The following is a 12,894-nucleotide window of genomic DNA, read 5'->3' on the forward strand; positions in this document are numbered from 1 at the left end:
TATTGCTGCACTGAAGATGTGCAGAGGTCAGACTTTACGTACCACTAATGTTATTTGATAGTGTTAATGATAAGTATACATCATTGGGTTCTTCTAAGAAATTCGTAAATATATTAGTTTGCCATTAATAAATCCTATAGTCACCTCTTAAACTAAACTTTATTAAGTTAAACTTTTTATGGTTGTTAAGTTTTCGACAATGTGTGTTCCTGAATAATAAGATGCCTTTGTGGACCGAAGTCAGTCACTTTATATCTTTGTGAATATTGTTCTCTATTTCTACTATTGATTCCCTGGCCTGAGCTGTTGGTTTGAAAAAGTTATTATTTGTGGCAAATTTCATTAAGGAAGAAATAGATTCGGAAGCAATAGTTAGTACAGCAAATCCCTTGAACATTACTCTGCAGTTTATTTCATGCTTTCGGTTCGGGAAAACTTTAGCTTGTCTGGACGAGTTTGCCCTAGAAAGTTACCCCGTATGACGTTGTGTTAAGGATCACTGTTGGTAACTGAATTGCTTTCGTTGTGCTGTTTTGCAGTACTTACATTAGATTGTCCATATCTCTCTCTCTCTCTCTCTCTCTCTCTCTCTCTCTCTCTCTCTCTCTCTCTCTCTCTCGACTCATTGGAGAAATAACATTAGCTTCATTTGTTGGTCGTACATATCAGGTAGACTGTTTATGTGAAGCTCAAAACACAGGTTGTATTTCCCTTGTACCACTAGAAGCGTTGTCCTAGTATGGCATATAGATTAGAGTAGTTTTTCGTTTCATAGATCCGTGCTGAGGAGATCCTCGTGGATGTGGAACATGGCAATTTTTTTAAGCTGAAATAACAGTACTAATAGTATGAATATATACAATACATCATTTGTTTCTATTAAAAAAATCGTAAATGGAGTAGGAGTTGGCCACTAGTAAGTTTTCCAGGCTCCTTTTAAACTGATCTTTATTTGTAACTAAATGTTTTATGTTTGCTGGCAAATTATTGAAGATGAGTGTTCCTGAGTAGTGGACCCATTTTTGAACTAAAGTAAGTGCTTTTAAGTCCTTGTGCAGATCATTTTTGTTTCTGGTATTGTATGTATGAACTGAGCTGTTTGTTGGAAAAAGAGATATACTATTTAGGACAAATTTCATTAAGGAGTAAATATACTGAGAGGCAGTAGTTAGTATGCCCAGTTCTTTGAAGAAGTTTCTACAGGCTGTCCGTGAATTTACTCCACAATTAATACGTATTACACGCTTTTGGACTCTGAAAACTTTTGTTTTGACTTGAAGAGTTACCCCAAAATATTATACCATATGACATTATGGAATGAAAGTAGGCAAATTGTGCAAGCTTTTTCATTTTTATGTCGCCTATGTCTGCTAACACTCGAATTGCAAATACAGGTTTGTTAAGGCGTTTCTGCAGTTCTGTGGTGTGCTCCTCCCAACTGAATTTATTATCAAGTTGTAATCCCAGGAATTTAAGACTGTCAACCTCTTCTATCTGCTCTTCATCATACTTTATGCATATGCTGGGTGGAAACCTCTTACAGGTTCTGAATTGCATATAGTGAGTCTTTTCGAAGTTTAATGTCAGTGAGTTGGCTTTAAACAATTTATTAATATCAATGAAAATATCATTAGCAGATCTTTCTATAACTACACTAGACATACTATTTTTTGCAATACTTGTGTCATCTGCAAACAAAACGAACTCTGCTTCTGGCAGTGTAACTGATGAGAGATCATTAATGTACACAAGAAAAAGCAATGGCCCTAGGATGGATCCTTGTGGGACACAACATGTAATTTCTTCCCATTCTGATGATGACTGATGACTTAATTCACTAGTCCATTGCACTAACGCCCTTGGCTTCCTGTTAGCGAGGTATGACTTGAACCATTTTGCAGCACTGCCTGTGACACCATAGAATTCTAATTTATTTAAAAGGATGCTGTGGTTCACAAAATCGAATGCCTTTGACAAATCACAGAAAATACCTGCTGCCTGTAACTTGTTATTTAATGAATTAAGTACATTTTCACTGTATGTGTAAATAGCCTTCTCGATATCAGAACCCTTCAGAAATCCAAACTGTGTTCCTGATAATGTTATTTGTGGTCAGATGGTTGAGAAGCTGCCTGTACATTACTTTTTCTAAAATTTTTGAGAATGCTGGCAAAGCGCCCTGCCTTCCCTCTTTCCCCCACCACTGAAAGAGGCTAAGTAAAAAGTATACAACACGGGCTGCACTGCTAACGGTAGCCCTTAATCTGCCAGGCATAACCCTAAAGAGAGTAGCGTAGCGGGCCCAGTTCATTTGTAGCCGCCTACAGTTAATAACGAAGAGAAACTTCCCAGGGGGTGGTCAGTCTTGAATATCCAGCAAGCATTTCGCCACATGAAATCTGTAAACAACAAAAACTGAACACTGGGGTCTATAAACAGACACTCTAACGTGGAGCAACGGAGGTGGTTCTTGTTTCCTTTCTCATTCCTTTTTTTACTTAAGATTTGATACGTTACCACAACTGAAAGACGTGACACGTAGCCACAACACCCTATGGCTATGAAGAAACAAGACATAGAAAGAAATACTTACAGTCAGCGTTAAAAGAACACCCCCATCAGGTCACTGCAAAATGCTGGGCAGCGAGAACAGCCGAGAATTTGGAAGTTCCAAACCTTTGCTAGAGGCTAGTAATACGGATTGGTTCACTTGGATCTCCAAGGAATAAGTGTGTGTGTGTGTGTGTGTGTGTGTGTGTGTGTGTGAGAGAGAGAGAGAGAAAAATACTCATGTAACATGTCGTTAAAGAAAGATACTCCAGAGATCATCGCAACGCGAGTGTAGAGAGCAGACTAAGGAATATTATGTCTGCGTCATGTTTATGCCGTGTCGTGCAGTATCGAAGGATTACTAATTATTGAAGCTAGTGCAGCGAGAGCTCAGATTAAAAACTTTGTATACCGTCAGTGGAATCCAAACACTTAAGACTACCAACAGTCTCCATATACTGCTAAATTAGTTTCCTACGTGGCTTCAACATACAGATTGCAATAATGATTCTGAGAACAGACCTAGTCAAAGTAAACCACGGAGCAGAACGTAACTGTCAAAACTTGTTCAAATGCCACTGCAACGCTATTTAAAGCATGTACTGAAAAGATAGCTGTATTACACGTCGTCATAAATCCTTTTGGAGGCCATCAACTTATTGATTTCTATGCAGCTAGGAAACGTGATGACACACGTTCGAAAGGCATATGCTATTCAAATAAAATAATACATTCTAGGCGAAAAACGTTTGTAAAACAGATCGAAAAGACATTCCACGACCGCATGGGACCACAGGATTCAGTGTCAACACAAAGGGGACTCTCACAAAGTTTTAAACGGGGGTCCTGCACGGAGCGACACACACTAAAGTTGAAAGCAGTGTCTCCTTCCAGTCTGTAGACAGCAGAACAGTGTGTGTACCATGTCGTTCCAAGTGTTTTGACAAGCTACCGCCGGTTGTGATATTTGTGGAGCTATTCCAACATTTATCTACAATAATTTCTCCAGCTCCCATCTGCTTGTATATATAGTCTCAGGGAGACGTCCTACGAGTTAGCTAATCTCGTCAAGCTTGCAGTTTTAAATTACAGCATTACATTACAGTAGACAGTTTGTTAGGGGCGAACCGGAAAGTTGTGTGTGTGTGTGTGTGTGTGTGTGTGTGTGTGTGTGTGTGAGGGGAGAGAGCTGCATAGAGCATGTATGTATGTATGTATGTATGTATGTAGGTAGGTAGAACTGTGAGGGCGGGTCGGGGGTCGCGCACTGCCGCGAAATAAAAAATTCCGGGTTCGAGTCCACGTCCAGCAAGCATTAATCTGCCAGGAAGTTTCAGATCAGCGAAAAATGCAGTGTTTCCTTATTTAAACATTCTACGGTCAATCATTTTTGTATCTTGAGTATAAGCCGCACACCATTTTATCTGTGTATGCGAGATCCACTTGTCATCTGACGATTGCCCAGTAAGCCGAAACCCGGTTCCTGACCAATAAATACAGTTTTTACAGAGCATTAAGAAGTGTTTCCTATTTAACATAAAGCAGTGACGGGAAATTTAGTTGATACTGTAACAGATCATAATTTTAAAATCGACCGCCTCTGTAGCCGAACTGTTGGCGTCGCTGACTTCGGTGCGGAAGGACTCAGGTTCGATTACTGGCGGGTAATTTTCTGCGGTAGGGAGGCTTGGAACGGGGTTTACTCAGCCTCCTGAGGACAGATAAGGAGCTCCTTGAATAAAGAAGCAGCGGCATTATCAGGATTAACGTACAGTCAGTTTCCTTTCCTAATAGCTCCCGTGTTATCACAAATAATACGTCACTGATTTCGTTTGTAATAAGATTGCAGTACACGCGAGGTGCCTAATTGCTTTCACCGCCCTGAGTGGAATGCATAAGTTCTGAATGTTTGCCAACGCGAAGTCTACCATAGTTTTTGTCCCCTGCGCAGGAAACAGCACGTAGGTCCCCAGAATGAGATTTTCACTCTGCAGCGGAGTGTGCGCCGATATGAATCTTCCTGGCAGATTGAAACTGTGTGGCGGACCGAGAATCGAACTTGGGACCTTTGCCTTTCGCGGGCAAGTGCTCTACAAACTGAGCTACCCAAGCTTGCACTGGCCCGCGAAAGGCAAAGGTCCCAAGTTCGAGTCTCGGTCTGCCACACAGTTTTAATCTGCCAGGACGTTTCAGTACGTAGGTTGTGAAGCCGTTATCTTGAGGACGTTATAAACTGTTAGCAAGGAAAATTCTGAGTTTTGTTCAAATGGGATGCCACTCGCTTTTTTTTTTGTCAGCTGAATACGAGAATTGCACAATTATAGTCCACTTTATGTATCACAAATAATTTCCATTCTTCACACTATCACAGAGAATAAACAAAATGAGCTGCATGTTTGCGTGATTACTATCAAGCTAGTTCTCAGTTACATGTCCAAAAACTAGATGTTGGCCGGCCGGTGTGGCCGGGCGGTTCTAGGCGCTTCAGTCTGGAACCGCGCGACCGCTACGGTCGCAGGTTCGAATCCTGCCTCGGGTATGGTTGTGTGTGATGTCCTTCGGTCAGTTAGGTTTAAGTAGTTCTAAGTTCTAGGGGACTAATGACCTCAGATGTTAACTCCCATAGTGGTCAGAGCCATTTGAAATAGAGGTTGCTAATAAAGTTCTTTGCCAATACCGACCGCGGCAGACGTGTCTGTCCTCAGAGACTGCCGATGGAGCTCTGATTTGATAGCTGAACCACCTCGCTCACCATGTAAGTTAGACGTGACCAGATCTCCGAAGTGCTTCGACCGCGTTTCCGTTTAGCAATTGTTTGTTATTCTGCTGGCAATTAACGCTTTTCAAATAATGGAATGGTATCCTGCTACTGAAAGGTCCTTTAATATAAAATTAAATTCACCGTTTAGTTTTTGTAGTATTAAAAACAGATGTTTATCATTTTGGCGCTCTACCTTCCGAACACAGCACACAATCGCGGAGAAGCACGACAATGTAGGTGATCGTTCTCAGAATACCGAATAAACCATCTGTCATCGGTAATTCACAAAATGTTACGTCATCTTCCCACTGCTGCCTTCACAATTGGTCTAAGAGCAGCTTCTTGTAGCTGGATATGATGGCTGTAAAGCCAGAAGTGTGACACACTGCTCCCAGTGAATGCAATGGCTGCTGTTTTCATTCGAATACTCGAGGTGGAGGATTTTATTCCATATGTAGACATTCTTGTTCTTACTAATTTTAGTACCGGGTGATCAAAAAGTCAGTATAAATTTGAAAACTGAATAAATCACGGAATAATGTAGATAGAGAGGTACAAATTGACATACATGCTTGGAATGACATGGGGTTTTATTAGAACCAAAAAAATACAAACGTTCAAAAAAATGTCTGACAGATGGCGCTTCATCTGATCAGAATAGCAATAATTAGCATAACAAAGTAAGACAAAGCAAAGATGATGTTCTTCACAGGAAATGCTCAATATGTCTACCATCATTCCTCAACAATAGCTGTAGTCGAAGAATAATGTTGTGAACAGCACTGTAAAGCATGTCCGGAGTTATGGTGAGGCACTGGCGACGGATGTTGTCTTTCAGCATCCCTAGAGATGTCGGTCGATCACGATACACTTACAACTTCAGGTAACCCCAAAGCCAATAATCGTACGGACTGAGGTCTGGGGACCTGGGAGGCCAAGCATAACGAAAGTGGCAGCTGAGCACACGATCACCACCAAACGACGCGCGCAAGATATCTTTCACGCGTCTAGCAATATGGGGTGGAGCGCCATCCTGCATAAACATCGTACGTTCGAGCAGGTGTTTTTCAGCCAGGCTGGGGATGATGCGATTCTGTAACATATCGGCGTACCTCTCACCCGTCACGGTAGCAGTTTTACACTGGACTCACGACGGTTCAATCCCGCGTCCGACCATCCTGATTTAGGTTTTCCGTGATTTCCCTGAATCGCTCCAGGCAAATGCCGGGACGATTCCTTTGAAAGGGCACGGCTGACTTCCTTCCCTAATCCGATGAGACCGATGACCTCGCAGTTTGGTCTCTTCCCCCAAACAAGCCCCAAGCCAAGGTAGCAGTTTTGCTGTCCAGCGCCATCTGTCGGACATATTGTAAACTTTTTTGTTCTAATAAAACCCCATGTCATTCCAAGCAAGTGTGTCAATTTTTACCTCTCTATCTATATTATTCCGTGACTTATTAAGTTTTGAAATTTATACTGACTTTTTGATCACCCTGTATATGGTGCACGACACCTTCCTCGTAATCGCTGTGTAGAAACAACTGCAGCTTTCTTGCGAGGCATATTTGAATATTAATAGCTTATGGTTAAATGTTGGCACTCTTATTAAATTATATGAATACGTGGTTTCTTTCGTTTCGCACAGGTCCCAAAGAACAGACACCACTCCGAATCCTCAGCTGTAATATATTAGATGTAAACTGAAGGTGGAGGAAGGCGAAAGGAAACGGAAGGTATTACTGATGTCAACTGCATCGGGACATTACGCGGAATTAGCGGCGGGGAGCTGAAGATCCCGGGTTCGTATCCCGGTTGACATCAGTAATCCCTTCCCTTTCTCCCCCTCCACTTTGTTTACACATGTCATAATAAAGTTGCACGAACGCCGTTCTATGCTCGTATTAGCTGTTTACGAAGCAACAAGTAGTCGTTTGACTGTGGGTGACAACAAGAAACGGTGGAACCATGTGATACTTTGGTGTTACGGTTACGACTGCCATAGACGCAAGTTTCTCAGGGTCTTGATCAGAGCAGGAATTTCCCAACCTCCATGTGTGGGAGACCTGTTTCGGCAGGTGTTAACAGTGGACTACGTCAATATTGCCCTGTTCCTCCAAGAAGCGGACACACAGCTATAAATCACCCACAAAGGATCAAGCGTGAGAAGGTGATACATGGACTATTCAGTGTACAGGTTGTACAATGTTTAACTGGTATTCGTGTATGTAATATTACTATGTTGCGTACACGATTTAGTATGCGAAGTTTGTCACTACCCACTTCTCTGGCCAAGTAGTTAACGCCAAAGGCCTATAAATAAAAAGCAATGGCGGCTTCGAAAATTATCATAAGTTGCGTAGCGCGTGCTGTAATTCAATTTTTGTGTGCAGACCTACCGATAGTTGTTTCAGTTCACCCGTGGTTGCCTAGTTTACGAACGAACGGTAATGAGTGAAGGAGATAACGAAACAATCACGTCAGGGTTCTAATACTGGCCGCAGAAATGTCACGATGGAGAGTGGAAGAATAGGTCCAGTGTTGAGACAGAGCAAATAGTGTAACAGGTGGATCGAAAACTGCGATCTGATCGACGAATGACAACTGGTGTTCTGATGATCTTCATGTTTGACTCATCACTATTTACGCAACTGTCACGGCAAAAGCTCGGGTATCGCAAATTATGTGGTGTGTGAGTGTGTACCAAAAATGCTTACCAATCAACGCAGAGCGAAGTATGTGGAGCGGGTGAGTAAGTTTACAGACCGCTGTCGCCAAGACAGTGGTTTGTTTCCCCCCATGTAAGGCTGACTTTGTCCAGTGGTTCCAGGTGGTATGAATTGTAATGTCACACATTTTTTTCGGGAGGGTTCGTTTGCTCTAAAGGAGTAAAATTTTTACACGCAGACCAGGAACCAAGCAAAAGCAAGTTATGACACGCTATTGGCCAAAAGCATTGTATATACCATAGTTGTAGTTTTCTTACGCAAACTTTCCCACTCTCGCTTGTTGTGACGTAAGTATTCCCTATTGCCCTTGAAAGATAACGCACACGAGAAAGTATCGTAGGGAACAGAGCACCTCACATTTCTGTTCAGCACAATAAGTAACATTCCAGTCAACTTACCATCCAGATTAACAGTCGGCATACGCCCTGTGCAATACAGAATTTCACAGAACAACTTCTTTAAGATTCAGTTCGAACTTTTCTAATTATATTTGGTAAAAGTTATACGCTTTCAGATGGATCTGGCGACTCTTTTTTAATCAGATGGCATTTACATAAGCACACCATTTTGAGTTGTTCAGATTTATTTTACGACATAGATATAAACGAAAGTTACGAATACGGAACCAGTTTACATACACAATAACGAAACAAAAGTTAAAACACCCGTACTCAGTTTACGAGCCTGCCTTCGGAGATCATGAGATGACTAACGCAGTTGCGTTAGCGCTTGGCCCCGAAGTGCCAGGTTCGAATTCTGGCGGTGGAACAAATTTCATCAACAACATTTGGCGGGAAAGACCGAATGTGGTGGCGTGAAAACTTTTCCAATTTTCAATTTTTGTAAAAGTAGCGGGTGATGGGTACCAGATATTACTGAAGACAACAAACATAATTTGAATACTTTCTAAATATACCGCAGGTCACCAGTTACTGGTCCTGTGACATTTATATAACAATTTACTAGTTTCTCCTCACAAAAGGGTCCCTAATGAAGTGTTTAGGTTATGTCGTCATTGACAGCCACGTTGTGGAAGCAAATAAAAATTTCCTGTAGCTGAATCTAGCTTTCATTACAGCGTTGATAGCTATAATTGTGAAATTAGAAGAAAAGAAAGAAACCTCACTGTTCTCTGCTGTGTCGTTATTCGGTCATATCAGTCAAGAAGGCCTTATGCCAATGATTGCATTTTAGGAGAAGAGATATCTTGATATTCCAGTGGTTCAACACAGCTGGTACATTTACTTCTCAAACGATGAAACACTCGAATCATAGTATGTGGTACAAAACTATTGGAAAACAAGAGATGTTAATGCATTCTGTTAATAGAAACAAAAATCCAGCTTAAAGGAGGGAAGAAAGAAAGAAAGCATCGTGTAAGGTGGACTTCGTATTGTACCTAACAAAATACTTGTACAAGCAATCTCTTTCTAACCGTAAAAATATAACGTTACTGGCCCAGAATTCTCTTGTTGGTCATAAACATTAGTTTTAGACGCGATAAAAGCAGATAACGGAACCAGGAAAAGAAGATCGCGTGAAAAACGTTTGACAATAAAACGCACCAACAGTAGAAGCATATAAATTAAGAAGTTACACGAGAAGTATTAAAGTTGCATGAACATGAATGAAATTAGTAAGGACTGTTTTGTGGGGACATAACAAAGGAGACTAACTACTAGGCTGATAAGAAACACTGCACACAGCACAGTGTTTTAATTTCTTGAAAAATTTGAAGTGTAAATCAAATCGGAGTAGAAAAGTACATGACGTACCGTAGGGATTTGGCACACGTAAGAAATAAATTGAAGACAGGCCAAACTATAAAGCCAACATTAAAAGATATAACATCTGACATCCAGTGAACCACCATGCTAAGAAAATTTCACCCTCAGAACCTCAACACAAACCAATAATCATGGCAGAACAATGGGAAAGAATCCACTACTCACGGCCGCAGTCAGTAAGGCTGGGTAATGACCTGATCATCGGATTCCAGGGGATCGGGCACGTCATTAGAAGACTCGGAGCTTCTCAAAAGCTCTCAAGACTAAGCGAATATTTTACTTGGGAACGCACAACACGACCACCCGACTGAAACCAGATAAAGTGAAATAACTGACAAACACCAAGGATAAGTTCAGTATAAAAATTCTGGCGTTAAAGGAAACATGATTCTCAGATGAGAACCACTTTGACTCTGAAAACTACAGAACGTATAAGGAGAAACTAGTCATAACCATTCCCGGAACAAATCTCAATTTCTTCGGAACAGGATTTGTAGTACACAAATAGTGGGCTCTGTAATAGGTTTCACTTCACAATCAGAAAAATCAACTCTCACGATATGATTTGGTCAACGCAATTCCAAAAACCATACAAAAAACTACGACCTAGGAGAATATTACACATCACATAGCCATATCTTCGAAAAACATCAAATTGTGAATGAAAGAACAAGGAAAGGACTTTTTGAATCCGATAATCACCTACTACAAATCAAAGCGAAATTTGTACCAGACAGACAAATAGAGAACCAACAGAACTGTCAGAACATATCCAGAGTACCTAAAATTAAAAAAGAAATAACAAAAAAATTTTAAAAGATCTACTTGACGACTGGGCAGAACCGTAAGAAAAAACGGATAAAATTTAGGCAACCACCGAGAAAAAGAAAACAAAGATGGTGGAAGATGACACATGACAGAGCTATAGAAGACAGACTAAAAGCCTGAAAAAATTTGTCATAGAACATCCGAAAAATGGAAAGAATAAAATAGGATACAGAGCAACACTTTGAAAATAGTCCATAGACAAGAGGTTACGAAAACCACAAATTGAGAGAGACAGAAGAGGGCTTCAACAAAAACACGCGGAAATTGTACAGACCATTCAGAGAGAATGACAGGAGAGCTTATGCTTGAAAATATGAGCTGGAACACTGGAGACAAACCCGAAAAAGAACTGAAATAGTAGCACAATACTTCACTACTAAACCGTGACAGAACGTTGCAAAATCCACGGTTCGAGAAGCCAAAACCTTACCGCGATTCCAAACCGTCAGCACACGGAGAGATCGTGAAAATAATATAAACAATGAAAAATAAGAGCACCTGGGAAGACGGACGGATTGCGAAAATCTGGAAATTAGATCAAAATACACAGTATCATTGAAAACATCTGGAAAACAGTAAAGGTGCTAGAAGAATGAAAGTCAGCCCAAATGCACCCCCTTCACAAGAAAGGAGACTAAACAGATCCTAATAACTACAGAGGGATTTCACTAACGACTGAGACGTATAAAATTCTTTTCAGAAACCCACATCTACGTGATTACTCTGCTATTCGCAATGAAGAACCTGGCAGAGGATTCACTGAACCACCGTCAACCTGTCTCTCTACCGTTCCACTGTCGAACGGCTCGCGGGAAAAACAAGCACTTAAATCTTTCTGGCCGGCCGAAGTGGCCGCGCGGTTCTGGCGCTGCAGTCTGGAACCGCGAGACCGCTACGGTCGCAGGTTCGAATCCTGCCTCGGGCATGGATGTTTGTGATGTCCTTAGGTTAGTTAGGTTTAACTAGTTCTAAGTTCTAGGGGACTAATGACCTCAGCAGTTGAGTCCCATCGTGCTCAGAGCCATTTGAACCAAATCTTTCTGTGCGATCCCTGATTTCTCTTATTTTATCGTGATTATCATTTCTCCCTACGTAGGTGGGTGCCAGCAGAATGTTTTCGCAATCGAAGGAGAAACCTGGTGATTGAAATTTCATGAGGAGATCCCGTCACAACGAAAAACACCTTTGTTTTAATGATTTCCACTACAATTCACGTATAATGTCTGTGACACTATCTCCCATATTTCCCGATAATAAAAAACGAGCTGCACTTCTTCGTACTTTTTCGATGTCATTCAACAGTCCCACCTGATGCGGATACCACACCACCCAGCAATACTCCAGAATAGGCCGGACAAGCGTGGTGTAAGCACTCTCTTTAGTAGGCCTGTTGCACATTCTAAGTGTTCTGCAATGAATCGCACGCAGTCTTTGGTTTGCTCTACCCACAATATTATCTATGTGATCGCCCCTATTTAGGTTATTTGTAATTGTAATCCCTAAGTATTTAGCTGAATTTACAGCCTTCAGATTTGTGTGACCTATCGCGTAATCGAAAATTAGCTGATTTCTTTTAGTACTCATGTTAATAACTTCACACATTTCTTTATTCAGGGTCAATTGCCACTTCTCGCGCGATACAGATATATTATTTAAATCATTTGGCAAGTCTTTATGTTCATCTGACGACTTTACAAAACCGTAAATGACAGCATCATCTGCAAACAATCTAAGACGGCTACTCAGATTGTCTCCTATGTCGTTAATATACAACAGGAACAATAGAGGGCCTGTAACACTTCCTTGGGTAACGCCGGATATTACTTCTGTTTTCCTCGATGACTTTCCGTCCATTACTACGAACTGTGGCCTCTCTGTCAGGAAATCACGAATCCAGTCGCACAACTGAGGCGATACTCCGTAGGCACGCAATTTGGTTAGAGGACCCTTGTAAGGAACGGTGTCGAAAGCCTTCTGGAAGTCTAAAAATATGGAATCAATTTGACATCCTCCGTCACTAGCACTTATTACTTCATGAGTATAAAGAGCTAGTTGTGTTTTACATGAACGATATTTTCTGAACACGCGCTGACTGTGTCAAATCGTTTTCTTCGAGGTACTTCATAATGTTCGAATGCAGTATATGTTCCAAAACCCTGCTGCAAATCGACGTTAGTGATACAGGCCTGTAATTCCTCCTACTTCCCTTTTTGGGTATTGGTGTGACTTGAGCAATTTTCCA

The 12,894-nt window shown here is 41.3% G+C and overlaps 1 protein-coding gene across 3 annotated transcripts in view; it reads left to right on the forward strand.

The window, feature by feature from the left end:
* The window catches only part of LOC124555341 (gelsolin, cytoplasmic), a 292,177-nt gene that overhangs the window by 142,723 nt on the left and 136,560 nt on the right, over positions 1-12,894 (forward strand). The window lies entirely within an intron of this gene.

The sequence above is a fragment of the Schistocerca americana genome, chromosome X (assembly GCF_021461395.2).
Source record: "Schistocerca americana isolate TAMUIC-IGC-003095 chromosome X, iqSchAmer2.1, whole genome shotgun sequence".
Taxonomy (NCBI): domain Eukaryota; kingdom Metazoa; phylum Arthropoda; class Insecta; order Orthoptera; family Acrididae; genus Schistocerca; species Schistocerca americana.